We start from the raw sequence: 24,561 nt of genomic DNA on the forward strand, positions 1-24,561 counted from the left end.
GAAAAGGAATAAAATAAAGAGGAATCCCGTTTTTAGAAACAAAATACTTTTTTTCATTAAAGTGATAATAACAGGACATGTTCATCATCAAAATAGCTCCATAATTTAATCAAGCTCGGGTAACGTGCGAAAACAGAGCAAATTGTATTGCTTTGTGAATTCTTTTGTGTCATTCCCAGATAAGTGAACATATTCTAGTGGATTTAAAACAATTGCTCTTGTGGTATTGACAACACATCTAAGTGGGAAGTTTGAATTTGTATTAATAACTATATGTCATACTTCATATTTTAGAAGTTATTTGAACCATTTTATAGGAAAGTTTCCAATGAACTGAGAAAAAACTTTGATCACATGAGCTCTTCCATATTGTTACATATTGTCCCAAATAGTTTTTTTTTTATTTTTTTTTAACCACAAATCTTCTTAGGACAGGACCTAGAGCTTTTTCTTTATTTCCCACAGCATATCTAGTCCAGCTCTGTGAGAAATTGTCCAATCTGAGTGAACGGTTGAACTATTTTCTGCTGAACTTTGTAAAGTTAGTTTTTAATTCTTTTCTTGGCTGCCTGCTCTCTTTGAAGCAAAACTAAAGGTCTTACAGATTGAACAGAAATATTCTTTTGAGCCTAAAGAAAGAAACCTTTGCAAAGTAATAACCTTTTCTCTCTCTGCTCTCTGTGGAAAACTGCTTTTTGAATAACAAACAAATGATCAGCTATCTGTGTTAGCACCTTTAAAACACAATTGCAACTCAAATTGCTTTGCAGAACAAAGGCAAGACACACAAATAAAGATCTAAAAGATCAAGGAATATAAAACAAATATGCAAAAGCAATTTGCAAAAAACAGTGGGCACCCTGTTGGTACTGGGCTGCAATACATAATGTCACCAAAAGTAATAAAAGTAGAAATGATAGAAAAACAACACAGATAATGAAATTTCCTCACCTTCTGGATTAGAACATTCTGGAAAACCACAAATCTAGTCAAGTCTGTCTCTAAAGTAGTATTTCTGCATAAGAGCGAAGAGTTGTGGAAAACCAGCAAACCAATGTTGCTGCTGCACTGTGAGATCAATCAGAGAGAGCTATGTTCATGTTGAAATAAACCAGTGCTTAAATTTCTGACCCCAAAAAAATGTTGCACCTCAACATTTGGGTCACTCTCCCTGCATTTTTGCCCTAAAACCTGTCAACAATAAACTGCCCCATGATAAACATTGCCTAATTTGACTCACAAACACTCTGCAGCAATACATTTGCACCTAATTGTCTAGCTATGCAGATAGAGCAGCGGTAGGGGAGAAAAGCACTCACTAAAATGGGTATGTGTAATTGCAGAACACTGTGAACAGAAGGTGTCTCGCTATTTACAATAATTTACAATCATGTCAAAATAAATTTAACCAACCGAATAGAAATATTTAATCGCAATTACTACAGTTTAAAATGTGAACAAAATGTTTGTCAAAACTGTGCTCTCTTTTGTTTTATTTTGACACGGATCACGTAAAATACAGGGTTTAAATGGTTCTGTTACTTGGAACAAAAAAGACACAGTTTATAGTTATGATGGACATTACAACCATACTTTTCATCTGCTAAATAATACATTAAAAACATTTCATATTTCTGCACAAAAACCCACATCACCATGCTCTGGAGCCTTATGTCAGCATCTGAAAAGCCATTAAAGCATGCTGTGCTTAATATCTGGAGCTAATTTATGCAATGTAAAACATGGGATATTGGTCCCACTTAAAGGTAAAACTGAAAGGGTGGCCTTATCATCCTAACTTCATATTCAACTCAAGTTTCAATCTCTCCAAAAATACATATTGGTAGTTTTTGTTAAAGCAATCTAAAACTCCTATTGTATTTTAAGTATGTATTATTTAAAATAAACTTTAAGTCTGGTCTTCCTCTATTCTTAAGACTGAGGGTTATGGAAACCATTTTATATGAAAAGATACCGGTACTACATATGTGTCATTCATTTGAGATACTGAACATGTCAAAGATATCCCCACTAATCAAGCTGCTTTTGAAATATATTTTTATTTAAAAACAGTTAATTCCTTTTAATGCATTTCATTGCTGTTTATGAATAATTTCAATGTGGACATTTTGTTATTATCATGGCATTTAGTAGATACTGTTGCAGTCCATATGTACCCAAAGTGAACACAGCACAAAAAAAGTAAAAACGTCACCCTCATTTTGGCTACAACGTGAGATTAGGAGATCACTCAACCTTCTTTCATTTGTGTGTACTGCTTGCAACTGTGAATATTCCCAAGAGGGCTCAGTAAAAAAATAATGTAAAGTTTTTTTCCCTCTCGAAAAAATGAGTTAAAAAATTTGTCCCACGTACGGCCTTATAGGCCACATGTATTATAAATGGTAAAAAGACTGAATTTATATAGCTCTTTTCCAGTCATAACAACCAATCAAAGTGCTTTACACCAGAGCCACATTCTCCCAATCGCACGCACAATCATTCATACACCGATTCGCAGATCGGTTGGCAACTTAAGGTAAAGTGCCCTGTCCATGGGCACATCGACATGTGAAGGGATGATGCTGAACAAGAACCCGCGACTTCTGGATTACAAGGCGACCACTATCTCTGGTTAGCTACAGGCGTCTTGTACACATGTATATTTTATTGAATTTTTCATGTGGAAGAAGCTACTCTGGTAAGATGTGACCATAATTCAACTTTTACTGGCCTACACGAAAAATGCTACATGGCACAAACCAACACTGCGCATCAACCTGAACACACCATCCTGGTGGTGAAATATGGAGGTGAAACATGAAGGGAGGAAACATGGACCATCATGCTGAGGGCATGCTTTTCTTGAGCAGAGAGAAGGAATTTGGTCAGGGTTGGTGTAAAGAGGGATAAAACTAAATACAGGGTAAAAGAGGAAGGACACCTGTTAGAGAGACATGAGACTGAGGGCAAAGGTTCACCTTTACAGCAGGACAACAATCCTAAATTTACAACTAGAGCTACAAGGGAATGGCTTAGATCAAAATGCATTGGGATACTTTCAGATAGGAGACAGCATGCGCTGTACTTGTCATGGGGCTAAAGTCAAAAGCATGAGAGAAAAAAGATAGAAGCTGGGTGGATAAAGGGCAAAAATGTGTTAATGAGAGCATTAACTGTTGACAAAAGTTTCATCATCCACTCACTGACGCTGGAAACTGATTGGAAGGAAAGATTACTGTATTAACTAACAGTTTTTGAAAAAGCTCACATCTTATCTTTAGTGCTTTTTTAACTTGCTGCCTACATCCACATTGTTAGACATGTCCTTTCAAATCATTTTTTTTTTGTTTATCTCACAATATGTCAGTGTTGTGTCATATGTTCCAGATATTGAATGGATTTTAAAGCGGGGTACAGCGCCAACAGAAGAATGGCCCAGTCAAAGTCCAGGCTTAAATACAATTTCAGAAGGGTCTCTGTTCAGTCTTAGTGAACCTGTGTTATTTTGCAAAGAGGAATGGACAAAAATGTCACTCTTTGCAACTTGAGAGATGTGCAAAGCTGGTTAAGATCTGCAGGAAAAAGGTTGTTCTACAAAGTATTGACTCTGACTCAAATTTGTATTTGTAAAGAAAAGATTGAGAACAATGCATCAACCATGCTTCAAATACATTGAAGTTTGTGGCTGTGAGGTAACAAAGGGAACGTCCTCCATACACCTATTATATGATTGCACAACAGAAACATCTCCTCAGTAATGTTCTTCATACTGAGTTGCCATTAGACGTGAGTGTGTGCATGCATATCTGTCTGTCTTGTGTGTCTCTGTGTTGCCCTGCGGTGAAGAGGCGCCCAGCTTGAGGTGTTCCTCGCTTTTAGCCCATCCAGTGCTGGAAATGGGTCCGTCCAGCAAACTAAAAACATCTGTGTACAGTGCTACCAAAATTATTTTTGCTTTACACCTTTTTAGTTTACTTACAAATGTATTCATTTATGTATTGAGGAATATAAAACATTATTTTATTTGTTGATTTGAAATATTGATTGAAGTGTCCCTCCATTCTGCTGTGCTATAGATGAGATAGTTATCGATCAGTATGGAGCAACTGTTATTTGTCACTTTATTTTAACTTCCTTTAACTTTTTGATGAATGCTAAATAAATCCAGACACACTGATTCAATTGGGCCCATCTATGAGCACCGTCGGCAACTTGGATGATGGATGCGGAGGACTCCCGACATTCTCCTGGAGATATTTTCTCAGACGCAGTGTCATTGATTAAAGGTAGGTAATTCAGCAAAAGGCCATTGCTTTCACCGCAGCTCGTAAGCATGCAAGCTCAAGTGAAAGATTATTAGCCTGCAGTCTGTTCCTCCTTAGTTAGGACTATCCGTAGCATTGGGAAATGATGCATGAGCAGGAATGCCGGCTAAGGATGGAGCGTAAATTATCTTACCAAGAAGTTGTACTTGTTGAGAAAAAAAGCTGTCAATGAAAAGTAAAGACACTTGTCAGACTGACAGATTTTCCTGCCTGTTGGCTTTGTTTGTGTCACATTGTACACCTACAGCTTTTGCTTGGTTCCCTTTTTTTTTACGGATGGTTCTGTTAGCTGGAAGCTTATCACTCTGAACTGACAGGAGGTAAAAAATATCATAAGATTCTGACTTTCGTCTGCTGTAAGCCTACTAACATTTCCAAATGACAGAACTGTGCATATTATGTAATACATATGTTGTTTTTTTTAAAATCCGTTCCTGACCGTGGACATAATCATCTCATAAATCAATGAGTGAAGAATACTAAAGCGTCTGACAGTTACTTCCCTACATTTATGCCACTTCCTGATAAAAAATCATTTCTGTTTTATTTGTAAAGGTTAGTTGGGGACTCCTTGTGTAGTACCTGTTTTTACAGTAATGATAATAAGACAGTAGCAGTAATGGTGCCACAAAGTTTATGTCAAGATTGGTTTCTATTTTGAAAAATAATCTGGTGAAAAACTGCATCTTTTCAAAGTTATGTAATTTTTTTTTATTCAAGTTGTCACATTTTCATTGTTTAGGAGCAATGTCTGCACAATTGCTGAACAATTATGAGATATGATCATAACATCAGCTAGGACGTTATGATCAACTGTATCGGATTCAGAAAAACCAAGACTGAAGTTTTTGATGCATTGCTGTTAAGATGTATGTCCTTCAAAGGGAAGTTGGAGTTTACGTCATCTACGAGTTATAGCATCCCGTTTCCTGCTTGATTTTGTTCGTAACAACAGCAGTCTTAAAATAATAACAATGGGAATAACACTGTTCTATGCGGTGCTTCATGCTTATAAACAGCAATGAAACATCTGTTCTTATAAACACTGAAATGTAGCATGTCTATGACTGACTAAATGTCACATAAATAATAAAAAACTGCTAATAACAGTCACAGTAAGAACTTTTTACTACTATTGATGCGAGTAGTAGCCATCTTGAATGAAGGAGACGGGGATAGTTGTGTTGCCTCGACTTTCCGACTCATAATTTCGAGTCTCGGGGGCATTCCAGTTAAAATTTCCTACTTGGAGCCGGGAAATCCCGACTTCCGAGTACAAATGGAACGCATCAATAGTCTCAGTGCTGTGATTTGGTTGAAAATGTAAGTGGAACCCATTACAGAGATTGTCTTTACCATAACAGAGTAAATTTCTTGATAAACTGCCTTTTCAATGATCTATGCAAAAAATGTTAAATTAGATAAGGGCCTGTAGTTACGTATTATTAAAGCATCCAGATAAGGCTTCTTTAAAAGAGGAAGGTTTTCCGGGCCTGCAGAAAATGACCTGAGTGAAAATATTTTCTAGCTGCTATATTTTAGGATCAACACAGCTAATACCATTTAAAAACAAAAACAACTTGTGGGCAGCATTTTACTAGAGCCGCATTCACCCAGTCGCACGCACAAGCATTCATACACCGATATACACAACTGTGCCACAGTTGCCCTACTGTATGTATAGCTATAACTTACATGCTAAAATCTTGCATCCACAGAATGTTTATTTGCTTAAAGAAATAAATTTTATTTCTCCAAATTACCCAAATTATGCTGTCATAATCTCCAGATAGAATCACTGAATTAGATTTAATTGTTCAGTTACTGTTTCGTTTAAATAACCTGATGGTTGGAGCTATGCGGGAGCCTGCCTGTTATCCACAATTATATTGTGACCAAATTATGAATCAGATGTCTTTGTTCTCTACATCTGAGGGGTCAAAGCCAAGCGCAGTCTCATCCCATGTAGAGGAGAAGCTCTTGTCATAGAGAGAATTCATGAAGAGTCATGTCCCTGCTGTCAGTTGGAATATGAAATTAGATTTTCAACTCTTTTAACATCTGCACTCTCAGTTGAAGTGCCAGCAGTTGTCTCCAACATTTTGTGCTACAACTGACTTGTAGAGACTTAGACTGTCGCAGAGAAGGAACAATACAAGCCCCAATGCATCACCCATTGAAAAACTGACAGAATTTGTGTATTATGTAGAAAATCTGAAAGATTTCCTGATGCTGTAAATCCGCTGTGTAAATCATGTTAAGAACCACTAAAGAAATCATTAGATTGTCACCTATATGTCCACTAAAATGCTGAAAATTAGTTTTGATAGGGTTTGAATGCTTTCTCTTTGAATACTGTCCTAGAATTGATTGCCTCATTCGTCATATGCACAGATGAATTATGCATGTCCTCGTTGCTATGCTGGGGTGAATAATCAAATGCTTTTCTGTGGTTGTGAAAGCTGTGAATTGATGTAGCTGAACACTGGGCCTCATTTGGTCCTTCTTTGGATAAGTCAGAAGGACTTAAAGTGACGTGACGATGGGTTGAACGAAGAGACTCTGTTAGGTGATTTGGAGTCATCTCCACAGTGTGGGAAGTGGACCATCCCAGACACAACCACATTTATGAAGCATGGTATAAAGTCTTTCCAAGTAACTCTTTACAAATAGTTTCAAATACTTCACTTATTTGATTTCACAAAATCTAGCAAGGGTCATGTTGAAAATGTCCATGTTATTATAGCTTTTGGATTATCTCCTCCATGTGAATGGTTTCAGAAGATGCGAATGAGAAGCTATCAAAAAGAGAGCCGAGGAAACATTTCACACAGTGATTTAATTGCCAGTTACTCACTTTAAAAGGTCTACTCTGATTACAGCTGAAGCAGCTCTGCAGCCTTGGCAGCATATGCAACGTCTATTTACTGCACTCAAAGACTGCCTTTGCTTGTTAATAAACCAATTATAATCAAATAAATCATGGACAGAATTTCACCAGCCAACATGTGACTGCAGCCCAAACCACGGTCACAGTGAATGTATTTCCCTGACCACTTTATCAGAGGTGCAGCTACTCTACAGCTTACCCATTTTTACTAGTCAGTCTCTTCACTGTAAAATGTGGCTAGAATAAAGGAAAAAGAAAGTCAGTAAAGGTTGAATTGGGGTTTGTTGTGTGTGAAGTTGGTGAGGAGGCTCATAATCATACCCCTGAGACACCATTATGTATCTTTTTTTTGCATTCTGATGATATATTCCGATACATGGCTTTAAGTAAATTACACTCCAGTGTTCATTTCCATGCATGTGATGTAGTATGCGACGTGCTGCCCAAGCACTGCCCCCTATTGATGTGTAAAGGTACTTTTTCCTCACCCTGTCCATTTTCACTGCCCATTTATGGCCGATTAGGAAGACTAAATATGTCACATCCATTCATTAAAAATATTACACAGACTGTGGAACGTCAGCATGTTTAGTAATCGTGTAATCCAGCATGTATATTATGGCTTGCATAAAAAGGAGACATAAAGAGAGACAGCAATGAATGCATGCAGCGACTGCCTGTATCCATCAGTGTGTGTGATTCACAGGTTTTTACTGCCTCACATTGTTTTTCTCCCTTTTATTTGAATCAGCAATGCTTTGAACATAAAATGTTGAAATCATACATAAACATACATAAACAGTCAATTGGACAAGTTGATTTTCTGTTATCATTGCTAGTATTTTTCATGATGACATTCGCCTGACTTTACATCACTGCTAAAGCAATTTCTGGCTTGTGTCTATTATCTCTCAAGATATATAAACTGTTTCCAAAATGAAGCTGACATATTGGAGTTTTATTTACAAGATTCAACAACTACTGAGCACTATTAAACACAACTGAATTCAATGAATGCAACTTTTGAGTTTTCACACATTTGTTTAAATAACACTTAGCTTGTGGCCAAGTACACCATCTAGTGAAAATCTCCAAATTGCTTGAAGTTTGTGTTGTAAAGCATAGCTTACTGGAAACGTCACAAAATTCAAGTCAAATGTAAAAATCTTTGGTTTTAGTTGCATGAAGAATCTAAATGATAAATAGCAGTAAAATATTCTTTGCTGTCCCGCCGTATTAAAGGAACTCTGCTAATGTTCAGACCGAGTATTGGAAAGAAAAAAATATGAAATAATTTTTTATCACACAAATATGAAAACATTTCTACCTGTACCTCACAGCTGTGAGATGCCAGTCCTGTCATTTCAGCTACAAGGTGGGCACATCTTTTTCCAAATTTACTGTTGACTTGAAAACTATTACTGGAGCTCTATGAGCTCAAAGACTGCAAGGTGGAATTAATGATCCAAAAAGCTTTGAGAAAATGCATAATTTTAGATTCCATACCTAATAAACTCATAAGCTATTGAGACAACAGCAGAGAAAGAGAAAGAGATTAAGATAAACGAACAGTGAAACAGATAAAGAAAAGACAAAGAAATACTGCAGCAAAGCTGTAGCTACTTCTGGAAATCAATCTGATTTCAATTTTTTTTGGTTTCAATCCATCTGTGTCTGACTGCCTGCAGGAAAGCTATCTGATAACTTATAGGATCCCCTTTATGTGAGATTGTCTTTGTTCTAAAATAGCATCTATCTGTTTCTGAAAACAACAAAACAGTTTATTATAGGAACATTTTAAAGGAAACCATTGCTTTCATCTCATTCTTCATTTACAACCTTGAAGTCCTCTACCTGCCTATATGAAAATCCCTCCACCTTTACATCTTCCTTCCAGTGATACATCCATTATGCTGACAGAGTGGGCTGGACTTCAAAGAGATGGAGTTTCTCCTTTTCACTAACGCGTTTTTTTAAACTTTCCATGTTGCGATGCACCCAGAAACATCAGCAAAACATGAATGATTAATATGTACTATGTATAAAAATAACTATGTTGGGGTTTATTACAGGGTGGATGTTAAAGTGTGTTTGCTGAAGCTCCTTGATAAGTAGCCATGTGTGCAGATATGATGACAGTAAATATTTAAATGGATAAACCATAATACATGCCATCCTCACACACCACATATTATAATTTTTTTATTCCCAGAATCATTAATGGAGCCATAGATGCATTAGGTCTTATACAGCAAGAAATTAGGTTAATGTGACATACTTCCAATGCAGGCAAAGGCAAATTAGAGAAATCTCAGTTTAAAAGAAAGCATCATTAAATATAAGAGATCCATCAAGTGTAATGATGTGCACAAAAGTCAGCAATCACAGCCAAAGGTGCATTAATGTAATTAATGTAAATTTTATTAGAACTGCCAATTTCTTTGGGATTATACATCCCAAAGACTGTTGTCATATAGTTTCTTGAGCTTGCCATGTATGGTGGTGTTTCTAATAATACCTGCAGGTCTAAAAGTAAAGAAATTAGGGGATTTTCTGGAACATCAAGTCCTGCCATGTTGATGCGCTTCATTTGTGAAAAGTTAGTTTGTACTGAAGTCACTGGGGTGGAGCACACAGTGTTCTGCTGCACCTTGGCTCAGTTTGATGCTTTTCTGTGACGTCACTATCTCGATTTATTTTTCTCTTCATATTAAAAACTGAATTGACCACTTGGAAAAAAATTTCAAAGCCTTATGAGTGCCCCCGAGGGGTCAGAGAATTATTACCCAAATTAATCAAAATAAGAAAAGTTTCACTTTCAGTTTCAATGTTTCCAGACCTTAAAGAAAGCATCTGCATATGATGCTCTTATTATTGGAATACTGCTGCGATGCTTGAGATGCAGTTGTGTTGTTTCTGCAGCAGTGGAGCGTACCTGTTGTGGTGGTCCATAAACTGTATCATAGACCGTTTTATGTGGTATGAATTTTTTTGGGGGCTGCAGTGTTAAATGGATACGAAGGTGATGTGAAAGTGTTCATTTCCCGATGGCATCACCTCTTCCAAATGACAGGTTGGTATGCAAAAGTTTATTTTCTGCAGTGTTGCAACTAAAAACATGATCTTTTACTTTTATGTTTTCCTTTTATTATATATTTTCTTATAGTTACACTGCGAAGGACTATAATTATTGATCTGAAAAGGGTGCTATCAAAACTAATTGCTTACTTCATCTGGTTGTTTGCTCAATAGTGCAGGTGTTGCTGGACTCTCCCTTCCTATGCACACAATGATCCCCAATCATGCGAATCAAATGGTCTCTTAGCTCAAATCAGCGCATAAAAGCTTTTCTGTGGACTACTGGTAAGATAACAACTTCATAATCCATATCTGCTTCTGCTGCTCAAACCATTTTAGTCCGGCGTGTTTGGACTTCACAGATTTCTATGGAAACCCTGAGCTGATCCAGATCACTACACACCTCTTTCTGCAGATCAAAGGTGTTCACCTCAATTTCAGATGGTGCTTGGACAAAATGAAAGAGTTCACAACGCTGTCAGTCTCCCATTGAGTGACAGACGGTGTCTCTGTGCTTTCTTTCTGCTGCCTTTTCTTGTGGAGTTGTTTGTGTCTGGCGGTTTTGGGGAAATGTCCAGGATTGACGTGCTCGTGTAGTAGATCGATCGGCATTGTGGAGGGGCAGTTCTTGTAATTCATGTGATTCTCTGCCAATAGGAAGCTTAACGTTCCTAGAGAGTTTTTTTTCACATCTGATAGAAGCTTTTCTTTAAATTGATTCTGTACATACATCCAGATGCAGAAGTCATTGGTCTATTAGTTGTTCAGCACTCAGTTTGAGGTGTGCTTTAAAACTGGGGCATGAACAGTTCATTGAAAGCATCAGTCAAAGTGTGCAGGAGTGGAGACATTTGTGTGAAAAGCAGCAACATTTATGTCCTTTCTTGCTTTCATCTCAACCTTTTCTTCTTCTGAACACATGTTCCAGTACTTGTACACGTTATCTGGTTTACTTTAATCTTTTTTGAAAGCCAGAAAATCTGTGGAGTTCACAAGAGCGTGGAATTAAAAATGGTACCTGTTATCAAAGCTGCTGTATTCCCTGTTGACCTTAAACGAGATTTAAATGCTCCTTGCCTTCACATCTTTTGGTCGTCTACAAGAAATAAAAACTCTCTTTTAAGGGAAATGTCTCTGAAGGCTCAAACCAGGCGAGCATCTGGTCCACAGCTACAAAACAGCCTGTATTGTTGTTTTATGTGATGCTGCTGCACCATCAGATCAACAACGATCTATCAGATTAAAATTTGTTGTTTTCATTTGTAATCTTGAGAGAACCCTTACATGCATTGACGTCTTGATGTATGCATGTTTTTCATGATCTATTCCTATGTTTTGTATTTGAAGACTCCTCCTTAAAGTAAGAGGATAATATAATATACATAATGAAAATGTATAAACATGAAAATAATGAACATGCTGTGGTATTTTTCCATATCTGTAATTTTCTTTGTGTTATTTTTAAGGACTGCAAAAGAAAAAAATATAAACTTCTAGCAATCATAAAATATTCATGCAAATACTGCTTGTTCTGTTTCATCAAAATTATGCATACTGTGTTTGGGATCTACATCTTCACAATTTAATTTGATCATGTAATCTGCAGTAATACAAAAGAACAAAGAAGCTGATTGGTTTTGTTCAGAAAGTACAGACTCATCCTGTGTGGGTTAAAGGTGGCAAATTTATTCATGTTATGTTTTTCCTCCTCACAAATGCCATCTCACTGCAAAAAGTGTCACCAATTCTATACAGAGGGGGCACCTTCTGTCGTTTGGGCCGACAGTGCACGTCCCCATTTTTGCAAGGTGCTGCTTGGCAAACAGGATGAGCAGCAAGGTAGAAGCTGAAAGCACAGCTGTTTTTACAAATATATGCACTCTTGAATTAAACCACAGAAGGAATATTTATAGCAACAATTTACATAAAGTTCAAAATTATACGAAATTGAAGAAGGTTGATCCAACACTGCTATTTCCTCAAAAAATCAAAAACAAAATTTGTTTTCTTGTGATATTTAGACCGACAAAAGTGCTTCCTTTTTGACAGAATTTTACAAGATAATCAAATCTGTGTTATTTTTTTGTCTTCCATTCAGTTTCAATTCATTAGTGCAACGAGGATTACTAGTGTTGCTTCTCTCCTGGTCTCTTGCAGTCTGAATGAACCACAGACATGTTTTAGAAAATATGGTTTCCTCTTAAATAGCATCTTACATCTCTGTGCTTTATTTAAACACCTCTATGATGCTAAGACCTAATCGAGTCTTTCCATGAGTACAAATCCCACATATGACAATGTTGTTGTCATTGGGACCAGAAAACGTTTGGATGTGGTGCTTAACTGAAAGGAAAAATATATATTTTTTTTAATTTCACGAGTCTGGGACGATTTGGCTGAAAATTGTTTGATTTCAGTCTACAAACAATATCTCTGGGATCTCGTCCACCTGATCTTTGTTAAATAGCATATTTTAAAAACTTCTTGCAAAGTCTGGTAGCAAGTTTGTTTGCAGACTTCCATCAGGCTGAGCAGAACCCAGAACAATTTAATCACTGCAAATAGTTAAGAAACTTGAAAAACAGCTTACACCTTCACCCGGTAGGTTCAAGCTGTGTAATTCTGCTTTTGTGTGATGAAGTTATTTTCCTGTTTGGTTTCATCCTGTTTAGAGGTTTCATACTCTCATTAGTTACCTCTACAACTTTGCTATGCTTACATCATTAACACTAATGCAATCATATAAACCGAAGTTTTGCTATTAAAACAAGCTTTCATCTGTGTAGTAGAATAGCACAAAGGCTGGGCTTTATTCCTCAGAAATGGCTTAAAAGCATTAATCCCCTCCCCCAAAAAACAAAGGAAATTGAAGTTTCACCTTAAAGAGAGTATACGTTTGATAGAAATCAGCAAAAATGTTTGACTGTGTAAAAAAAGGCCATGTTGAAAAGTCAGAGGAAAATTATTATTATTCTTTTCAATTATGCAAGGCAACTAAAGTCAGCACGAAATAGCCACTGTGTTATTTATGTAGCAATTAGAGTAAACATAAGAGAGAAGTACTTGTGAACAGGGAATTCAAACAGTCCTACAATATTTTCTTCTCAATGCAGCAAATGGTTGGGTGATGCAAATCCAGACTGATTTAACATACAAAGATTCTCTTCATAAAATGTTCATTTATGTCATTTGTTTTGGGTGTGAAAGCATAAAAATGCACGCCTGACTTAGCCCTCATCCACATAATTCTCACTCTGTTTACCATATTAACGTCCCACTGCTGCACATCATCAGTTCCTGAGAGGAGGAGGACGTGTAAAAAAAAAAGGGGCATTTTAATGGAAAGATTAACCAGGGATTGCACGGTGAAGTATAAATGCAGGAAATGTCATACAGAAATGCTCATAATTATAACTCAATTTCGTTATATTCATTTAAGCCTATTATAGGAATGAAACAGTTGGTTTGATTGTGCTGTATGCGTCACGAATCGTGTTCCAGTTTGCCCTTCATCACTCTTATTAGTATTCATAAATTTGACTGTGATTGCTCAGTTTGACTCTGAAACCTCTCACATTCTCTACATTTTCACATGTATAAATTTGCTAGTGAGAGATGATAGTTGGTTGCAGTGCTCTTTTCTGCTTGGATGCTCCATTTATTGAAGTCTGACTGCTGAAGAGGGAATCTCGGCAGAAAGCTCTTCAGCATACAAAATTATACATCGTTAGATACCGCTGCTGCCAGATTACTGAATCTTTCTGTGACTTTTTATTATCCTCTTTTTTTCTTTTCCTTGGAGAACCGTTCTGTTCCATCATGAACCTTTGTGCTGCTTTGGTAAGCAGATGGTGCTTTAATGAACTCCACAAAATATATTTAGCCAAACTACTTGTGGTGTGCAGGTGTTTTCAAAGTCAACTCCAGTTAAATTAAAACATACTTTAATAACCCAAAAGGGAAATTAAATGTTGTAACTCATATTATACAGGTTTCTTCAAATAGTAGTTGTAGATGCTGATGGCTTTAAGCAGGAAGGACCTCCTGTAGTATTTTCAGTATTACAGCTTATCTAAAGAGGCCTCTGACTGAAGAAACTGTTGTTGTATGAGTCTCATGAAGAGGATGCAGGGTTGTCTATGTTTTTCATTTTCTGAAGAATCTTTCTTTGTGCTTCTCCAGAGGTTCTAGTGGAGTCCCCAGGACAGTACCAGCCATCTTTATCAGCTTGTTGAGCTTTATTAAGTTACTGACTCTAATGCTGCTACGCCAGCAGATGATAGCAGATGAGACTGTACTCTCCACCACCATATATATATATATATATATGTATGCAGCAAAAAGGTCCTGGGTTCGATTCCCGGCCAGGGGTCTTTCTGCATGGAGTTTGCATGTTCTCCCCGTGCATGTGTGGGTTCTCTCTGGGTACTCTGGCTTCCTCCCACAGTCCAAAGACATGCCTGTTAGGTTAATTGGTCACTCTAAATTGCCCTTAGGTGTATGAATGAGTGTGTGCATGGTTGTTTGTTGCCCTGTGATGGACTGGCAACCTGTCCAGGGTGTACCCTGCCTCTTGCCCATAGACTGCTGTAGATAGGAACCAGCTCCCCCGCGACCCACTATGGAATAAGCGGTAGAAAATGACTGACTGACTGACTATATATATATATATATATATATATATATATATATATATATATATATATATATATATATATATATATATATACATATATATATATATATATATATGCATGTGGATTTTCTGTTAATACTAACTGTTAGATTCAGCCAGTCAACGCATTAAATTGATCATAGGATATGGACACATCTTTCAGCAGTGCTAATAGCTATGGAGGGTTATGGAGTTCAGGTACTAGGAAGTCAAAGATAACTTGTTTGCAAGTTTTACAAAGGCTTTGCTACAATATTAGTTTTCAAATGTAATATAGTGCATTTTATTTTTAATTGATGACCAAAGAAAACATAGGCGAAAGTACTTAAATGATATTTATTGTCAGTACAACAATTGCATATAACAATTGAGAATAAGTGAGCTTAAAAAGAGCTTTCATACACCGAAACCAGATAAAAAGTGTACATTGGTTTGTATATATATATATATATATATTTTTTTTTTTTTTTTTTTTTTTTGCAGCTGCAAGCAATGTGTAAACCAGATGTAGTTTTGTAGTTTTATTGCTGTCTTTACCTCATTCATTTATGGTTTATGTTTAACCAGCAATTTGCTTTTTCTGGGTCATATACTTAAGCTTTTGAGGATCTGTGTTATAGAGGGTTGTTTTTAAGTCTTGCAGGTATCAGTTCCACATGATTGTTATCTTCTGTAAACATGCAGCCTTTGATTTGATATTTATAGAAAAGGTGATAAACATCGTTTATCCTCCTTTGTGTTCCAGTGTCTTACCACTTGGTCTGGCTTCCTTTTATTTTCTTCTCTTAAGAAACACGGCTGAATGAGGTGCACAAACATATTGGAAAAACTGGAATCAACAAGGACAGTCAACAAACGAGGTTTCGTCTGCAAGGAAACACCCAGGGGACATTGCCTGGGGTTTATTCATTTATTTAGCTTGTGAAATCATATTATGGTAATTGGTTTGTTTTACATTTTAGGGGCACCAGAGAACATTATATTGTTTCTCTTTTTCATTGAACTCAATATTAATGCCTTGTTTTAATCCCTTACAACTCAACTCCCCAAGCAAGACAAGTGTTGGACTCAGACAAAGTAATTTAACATGCAGATTAATGCAATTCCCATCTCCTGCAGGAACCAGCTTAATAAACACTTTTAAATCACATACATTTACAATTAGAATAAGTTGCAGCTATTAAATAAAACACAGAAGTGAGAAAAGTAACTCATCAGCACTGTTTGTTTCATTAAACACATTTGCATAAATGCGTTGCCCTTTCGCATTAAAGCATAAATTGTGCAAAGCACTCGTAGCCTCTTACTGAAGTTAAAAGAAGAAAATCTGCTTCTTTTCCTCCTCAGTTATGTTCATGGATAACTCAGCCATATTGCACTAATTAAAATAATCAGAGTCCTGCTGTCAGGTTGGTACCTCATAAGCACTGTTGTGGCTTGCATTTAATTGCTTTTGCATTTTAATGCTTAAGCTATCGCTGTGTGCAGCTCTCTCTCTCTATCTCTGTACAGTATGAACGACTGTCCATGCAGAACAGTATTCTTAGGCAGGAATACAGAGAGAGCGTGTGCAGGTCTGGTCATCAGTGCTCCTTCTACTGAACGCTTGAAAAGGTTTCAATTTCGCCCCCTTGATAAGTCTGCTCTGTCTCTAACAGAGATAAAACACTAAAATGAAATAAATGACTTTGCAACTTCACATTTATATTTGGGACTGACCTTGTCTTTTTTATGTCTATACACCAAAAAATGTTTTATCTTTCTCTCCACTTCCTCTTTCGCTTATTTTTTAACGTCTTTAAATTAATTTTATGTCTTTTAGCTTATGCAAATAAAGACAGTAATCCCCTAAATAAATCTATTTGTATCTTGATAACATATTTCTACTCAGTTTACAACTCTATTAGGTTGCTTTTACAGCAATAAAGTAAGAACACTATGGCAACGTCAATAACTTGATTTATTTTTTAGTTTGTCTGGTGTATAGGCAGCTATTTTGACCCAAAAGTGATTTCTTTTTTTTATTTGATTTTATCTGAGCTAGGTAAGATTGCAATCGTAACCAAAAACAATCAAAAACAGTCCCTCCAACAAAAAAACAAAACAAAACACCACCAATCACCAAAGATGTTCAATTCAAAGCAAAATCCTCCCTTCTTGCTAGATTAATTTGCCCACAATCAACCCCAGGGGTCTCCAACTCCAGTCCCAGAGAGCTACTATCCTGGTCCAGCACACCTGGGTCAGATGAATGGTTCCCATCCATCCATCCATCCATCCATCCATCCATCCATCCATCCATCCATCCGCCCACCTAAAAGAAATTAGTTTTCACCCAGTCTATGGGGCAAACAAATTTTAGATCCCTGTGTCCGAGGTCTCCTTCTTTTATTCATAATCCATATTTCATGACCATAGTTAGCCTAAGGCTCAGAAAAACGATGGACCGGTAAATCAAAAGCTTTGTGTTTCTTCTCATCTCTTTGTTTACCATGACATACCAGAGCATCACTCACATTACTGTAGACAAGGCTAAGTTCCATCTATCCATCATCTGCTCCATTCTTCCATCCCCTTCCAGCAACCCACTAAGATCCTCTGCTTGGGGCAAAGATCGACTATGGTGCCACCCTCTTCAAAATTGTTAACAAAAGTATACATATGGTAAACATAAATCATGAAAGAAAAAGTAAAGATCACATCTGATCTGATCTGATCTGATTCATACCTGTCAATCAAAGTCACACCCCTGGCAGCTTAGATACACAGGCATGAGTGCCATTTAAACGTTCAGATGCATTTAGAGGAGTCGGACAACAGCAATGACAAAGCAGGAGAGAATGGTGGCAGCAAAATAAATGTTGCCATTTAATTACATAATTTCACAAGGCTTTTGTTGAAGAGAAAAAGCAGCCATATGGGTTCATGTGTTTAGTTTCTTACTAAATTGTTATGTTTCTTCTTTGTAGACCTACACTGCTATGTTAATATTCAGCTTTTTCCCTTTGCTGTTTTTAGATCCTTTGTATTTGGTTGGGGTCTCTTTGTTTAGTAGTCTCCTGCTCTCAGTTTCTCTGCTCAGTCCTCTCTCTCGGCTGTTCAGCATTCCCTTGATCAGACTCACCTGGTTTTTTCCGTTGTTATCCTGGTTCCAAATCCTGCACTCCTTTTGTCTACTTGTAAGTATAGTACATTATTGTTAAATCCTTCTGCTCTCCTTGTTGTTCATGATGTCTTGTCTGCACTTTGGTCCTACTCAAACACTAACCTTGACAGCTGAACTTGCTTTGTAGTATAACCCATGTGACGTTTATTAGAATTGACTTTAATTATGCACTTGTTCCATACAATGCTGTTTCCAGGACTGGGGTGCTTTATAGATAGGAGGGAACTGTCGCTGGGCATGTATTGTACATGCACTGCCATGCATATAAAGAAGCTGTGTAGGGACAGAGATAAAACAGTGACAGAGTGATCATTGCCTGCACTGTTGCTATTCATTGGAACCGTTCTCTACAGTGAAATGTGCGATAGTGAGATGAATATGTCTTAAATAAAACCTGCAGCTGTACCATGACAAACGCCTGCTAGGCTCTTTATCAATGCACTGTTCTGAAACAGCTCTCAGATTTTTCTTTCTCCAATTGGTGTGATAGTGGTCTTTTTGTCATGTTTCAGCTAAAACTAATTTTCCTGTAGCTGCACTGTTATCAGTGCCAGCGTCTGATTACATCGCATATGTGTTCTTTTTTGGTACGTTGTCAAATATGAACATGATTCTGCAAGTTTTTTTTATTTGCATGCTCCCAAAACGAAACTCCTGAAAGGCTCTTCTCCTGTCCTTCTCTCCATGACTTGGTCTGCTGTCTTCTGGAGCTGTACTCTAACCTGCCCTCAGGAGCCTACTGTGATTAGCCAATAAATAAGTAATTGTACATCATAAATCAACAGGGAGCGCTCTGTCACCAAGATTTCTGCTGCAGTGCTCTCTGAAAATGACTCCATGCTTGGAGAGAAGAAAAGAATGAGATTAATGGAAGAAGGATAGCAGTGAATGAGGTTGACTGTACATTTTAAAAATATGATTTCGTTATCTTCCTGAAGCAGTACACACAGACAGCTGCTCTGTGAAGTTGGTCGATAGTCATGTTCTGCAGGATTCTGCCTGTGACAAAGCTGCCAGTAAATATTTTAGTTGTTCTATGTTATTTAGATTCATTCGAACAACGCTTGACGATCTTTTTCATGTCACAACTTGGCTGTCGTACAGTCATACCTTTCATTCTCTCATGTTTTCAGGGTGTCCCATAGGAGAAATATGTGCTAGTCAAAGGGTGCTGCAACACAGTATAAATGTAACAAAACAAGCAACATCAATTGCCACAATACATAAATTTTGTTTTTTTAAAGTTCACACAAGAAATCTTGAAAAACATAACATGAATTATCTTTGTTTCTGTTCATCTCCTGCCAGCTGGTTGTTTAGCAGACTCTTTGATTTGTACCTGATTGTATGCATACTTCTTGCTTACATTGTAATTGTAACATTTCACTATTTTATATTTAATGTGCAAAGCAAAAAACTGTCAGTTTCACAGCATAAAAAACCTGAACTTTAGGATGCAAGGCCAGTTACAGAAAACAGTCTACAGGGAGCAGACGGGTGACTTCTGAGAAATGCGGTTAAATCGTACTGGTCTCAGTAGATTGGAGCATAGTTTTGATTCTCTATCATCCGAGGTCTATTTTCCATCCTGCAAATCTTGAGGTTCATCGAACCACCCTCACCTTTCCACATCCATTTATTCCTTCAATTCCCACCAGAGTGCTGTTGGCGAGTCTTTATCTTGATGCTCATCATGGCTCCTGGCAATGTTTTCATCCGCAGTCCCAACAGCTGGTATCTCTGAGAGGAGAGGTTGTCAAACTGTTTATCATTACCAAACTCGCAGTGATAGTAGATGAGCATGAGTGCAAGGTGTTGGAGTGGAATCTGGGGGATGATGATAGAAGGACTGAGGTAGGCCGATGATAGTAGGTGTTTCTAGGCGGGTCTTATCGTAGCCTCCAAAGGCAACCTTCGTAGCTTGGCACTCTGCTGAAGTTCAATCAGCAAAGGAGGAAGGGATCTTTTCCTTTTTTCCGCTTACTAACCTGTTGGCTGTGGACTGCTCAGGTCTTGAACACCAACCTGTAATTAAAGAGCATGGTGTATATTATTACACATATTGTAAAAAGAGATGAATGCGAAAGATTGAAACAGATATGAATTCATTCATCTTCTCAAGGTACCTTTGATCAGAACTGATGATAAAGCTGCAGTCTGATTTCAGTATCTTTTCTTTGGGTTCACAGTTGCTAATGTAATGGAATCTGCACCTGTTTCTTCAGTGACCCATCTACAGTTTGCAAAGCAGTCCAACAATGGCTGCCATGCATTTATTACTGAATATGACCCAGGAAAACAAGTTTTAGTTGCTGTAGTGTCGAACATTTTAAAAAGCCAGGAAATAAATGTCTATTATTGCAAAAGCATAATCTCACAATAAAAAAAACAAAATTTATTTAGCTGTTGTTAATGCTTTGTTGAGCTCTCTTTGCCAATAAGACAGTAATTCATCTTTTTCTGATGACATATTGGAAGGATGGAGGAGACAGGGAGAGGCAGCTTTGATCTTTCAGCTTTGGACAATTTCTCTAGAATGCCCAGATTCATTGGTTCCTCGCCAAGGCACTCTTCTCTTCTGATTACCAGAACTGGTGACTTGAGTTTGAGACTCGAACTTAAGATAGACTTAAGTCACAAAAATAAAAGTTTTGACTTAGACTTGTACCCTAAAGACTTGAGACTTGACTTGGACTCTTGATCTGAGGCTTGAGTTTTAGTAACAGTTTCTATCTCATCTAATGAGAAGTGAAAGAAAGCCACTATGTGAGCTGCAGCCTGCAGCTGCTACGAATGTTTTACTGTGAAAGGATGTGCTTGATTATTAGCCAGTGGTGGATTATTATGGGATGTTAATAGATCAAAACCATCTGTTTATGTTAGCTGTAGCTTTATAACAATGACCACATGAATTTATTTTCAAATGAATACTGTATGAAATGACTGGCTCATTTCAGAGCAAAAATAAGCATAACTTACCCCCAACATTCTCTCACTGTTAACATAGCTGCAACATTACAAGGCCACTTCTGGCTAAAAAAATATCAAAATAAAAGCATTTCCTGTTTTCCTGTTTTAATTTGACATTAAAACAGTTTCTATTCTTGTTCTCAGAGCAATAATGTTTAATTATATTTTTACAGGGGTAAATACTACAGTGGATACAATTTAAGACATAATTCAGGCATAATTATTTATAAACAATTAATAGACTTAAAGGTGATAATTTAATGATTATGTCCTAAGAACAAACATTACAGGTTTGGATTACTAACCTACAACGATGTGGAGTTAGAAGTCACCTAGATGTTGGGGAGTTGATAAAAAAATGTTTATCTCAGTCTTTAGGGACTTGACTAGGAGTGTCCCCTCAAAGACCTTAGACTTGACTTGGACTTGGAAAAAATGACTTGCGACCATCTCCGCTGCTCACCAACAGGCTTCTTATACAAATATGGAGACTGAGATCTGGGGACTGTAGGTGACTGCAGAAGAAGGTTGATTTAGTGAGATCCAATTGTAGTTTTCTGGTAGAGTCTGCCAGATTTTTATTTAAAATGTTCTGGTGTTTCAAAGTCCGCACGATACCCCCAACTTTAGCAAAGTTCACAAAGTTTTTTGAAGAGAAACTGTCCCAATGTATCACAAAACCTCTCCCACTTTGTAACAGGCATGTAACGCTTTCCTAACCAACAACAAGGCAAGGTTAGAGGTGCCCTAGATGTGGAGGATTAAGGATAAATGATCGCTGTTACTCCTCCATAAATATTTCTATTATGGCCAAACAGCCCAATTTGTCTCATCTAGTCATAATTCTTTACACCAGAAGGCATTTAGACTGTCTATTTGTCAGGCTCGAAGGTTTCAGTTTTTAAGTCAGGACTTCTTTTCTGGTCAATTCCTTTCAAGTCTGTGTTGAAACTTGCTTCGCTGTGACCAGAAACAGTGGTTTCAAAGCTGCTTTATAATAGGCTTGAATCCGGTTGTTCCTGGGTTATTATTGAGCGTCCTTAACAATCTTTCTTTAGTAGGTAACAGTTTGGATTCTTTAAAACAGTTTCAGGTATAGCATATGGAGCAGATGGTTGCTCAGGCAACTGCCAGGGCAGTTTTGCTCGACAAAAAGACATCACAAGGCAGTATCCTTATTGTATGATTGACTTTATTAAATCTGGATTCAATCCAGCATCAAGTAAGCAGATAAGCAGGCCAAGTTATAATAAACTTAAACCTGGCTTTGGAAGTGCTTCTAGATCGGCCCCAAATCTGTGACCTATTATTAAAAGTCAGAAAAGCAGCAAATACAAATAACATCTCTCCCATTTCTGATAATAAAATTCAGCCAGAACTATGCCAGGAGCTAGTCGATTGCTACGAAAATGTATTAAATACTGTTAATTCTAGCGACTGTCACTTTAATTAATCACAAATGGGAATTTAAGATGAACAAATCCCAGCCAAGTGGATTGTAACCAACCATTAGGATTGCTGGGATTAAAAAATGCAATCCTTCTTTTTCTGTTAGTCTACTGGGGCATCAGGATTATCAGGCGCTCTGTATTTTAACAGAAATCCTGAAATATTCTCTTAACACTAAAGTAACTGCCTACTATAGGTAATACAGGAGCTCTTATTATCAACAGTAATACTGACAACAGCCAACAGTAAGATTAACACGGCTCATTAGGCTACTAGGGGCTCAACTAGTCCTTGTTGAGCCCCTAATAAACCAGGACTCATCCCTTTTCTTCTTCTCTCCTCTCCCTACAGTAAAAACAGACAAAGTACTATCCCCTATGTGTTTCCTATGCAACTTACTGATGAATATTTAATCAAATATTGGTGGAGGTGTATGTATATGTGTATGTTTGAGCATGTATGTATGATCTTGACCATTTTTAGAAAAGAGAAAACTGACAAGGAATTCAATTTTGTCCACCCAATTGTTGTTTTTTAAAATCCAATAAAGAGTTTTTTGCTGGATGATAATTTTACTCAGAAAACAACGATGGTTCTAAGGTGATCTTGTCAATCATAATTGATTTGTAAAATGCTGAACTAAAATTAGAACATAATTGTTTCCACACCCTTTTTACATTCCAAGTGAGATGCAAATTACCAACCATAAAGGCAGAGCCACAGAAAAAAATGCTGTAATGTGAAACTGAAACAAGCAGCTGTGGAAAGAAAAATTAGACAAGTATAAAAGAAGAATTTAAACAAAGCTAAGCAAAAGATAGGATTGCAAAGTGAAATTTAGAGTCAAGCTAATGCATGGTTGATACTCTGATTCTTTTCTAAGTTAAGGGTTATGAGTGCAGGGATGATGGAAACAGACTAGTGTGGATTCATGCAAGGAGATAGACAGCATGTTGTCCCTCAACAACGATGCTCTGGTTGGCGTATCACTCAGACATTACCTTAAAGAGTCCAGAGCATAGAGCATTAACTAAAACTAAACGAGACAAAATTGTTTTTCAGGGCTCAACAAAAGAAAATTCTCCTCTCACTTATGGTTTTCCTCTGCTAATCAATGCAAAACAACTACAGTGAAAACACAAATAACAGTTTCCTACATTTCTGGTTGTTCCACATATTTCTGCCTTCACCTCCACCTGGCAGCAGCAAGTTCTAACAGGTACCAAGTCCGTTTGAGCATGTCGCCTTGAGGGACACATTACAATGACATCCATTAATACTGGTTGTTGTGTCATAAAATAAGAAGCAATTTCCACATTTTCATACTTTCTGCACCATAAACTATGGAGCCCCTTTCTAAGAAACCCCTCAGAGGAGTGTGGAGCAGGCATCTTACAGAAAGACAGAAAGTGACAGAGAAGAAGTAAAAGCTTATTGGGAAGTTTATAAAGAAAAAGTTGAATTTCCGTTCCCTGCTGTTTATACTTTACTCAATCAATGGCCTGCTGTCCTTGTATTTTCACACTTCAGACCAACGGCTCTTGCACTTCATTGACTAGCGCAGATGAATGCCATTTTTTCCACCAACTGTGGCATTTCCAGCTGGTAAGTCTGTGCAATGTGTGAGCTCTCAAAGCGACAAACTGTGTGTGACAGAAGCTCAGCTGTTTGTGTTTCTTTACTGTCACATGTGCAATGAATGCTTGATGATCTTTTTATGCTGCATTGCTTCAAAAGAGGTTTTACTGTTTCGCTAAACATATGTTTGTAAATATCAAACAGCACCCTCTGTGGACTGCCCATTCATGTCTCAGGCCCTGCCTACACTTAAACTATTGCAAATTAGACATTTCTGAAGCCCCAGTCATCCACATGCTTACAGAGTATTTTGAGAGTAAAAGTAGTTGGGGACTCATGAAGCAGTGTAATCTATTTTGTTTCTTCTATTTGTATCATTTCAGCACCGGATTCAAAAAACAATTTGCACAAAAGGCATCCAGGAGCA

General features: G+C 37.3%; 1 protein-coding gene across 6 annotated transcripts in view; it reads left to right on the top strand.

Moving 5' to 3' along the window:
• The window catches only part of kaznb (kazrin, periplakin interacting protein b), a 179,563-nt gene that overhangs the window by 40,816 nt on the left and 114,186 nt on the right, over positions 1 to 24,561 (top strand). The window lies entirely within an intron of this gene.

This window comes from Girardinichthys multiradiatus, chromosome 20 (genome assembly GCF_021462225.1).
Source record: "Girardinichthys multiradiatus isolate DD_20200921_A chromosome 20, DD_fGirMul_XY1, whole genome shotgun sequence".
Classification (NCBI taxonomy): domain Eukaryota; kingdom Metazoa; phylum Chordata; class Actinopteri; order Cyprinodontiformes; family Goodeidae; genus Girardinichthys; species Girardinichthys multiradiatus.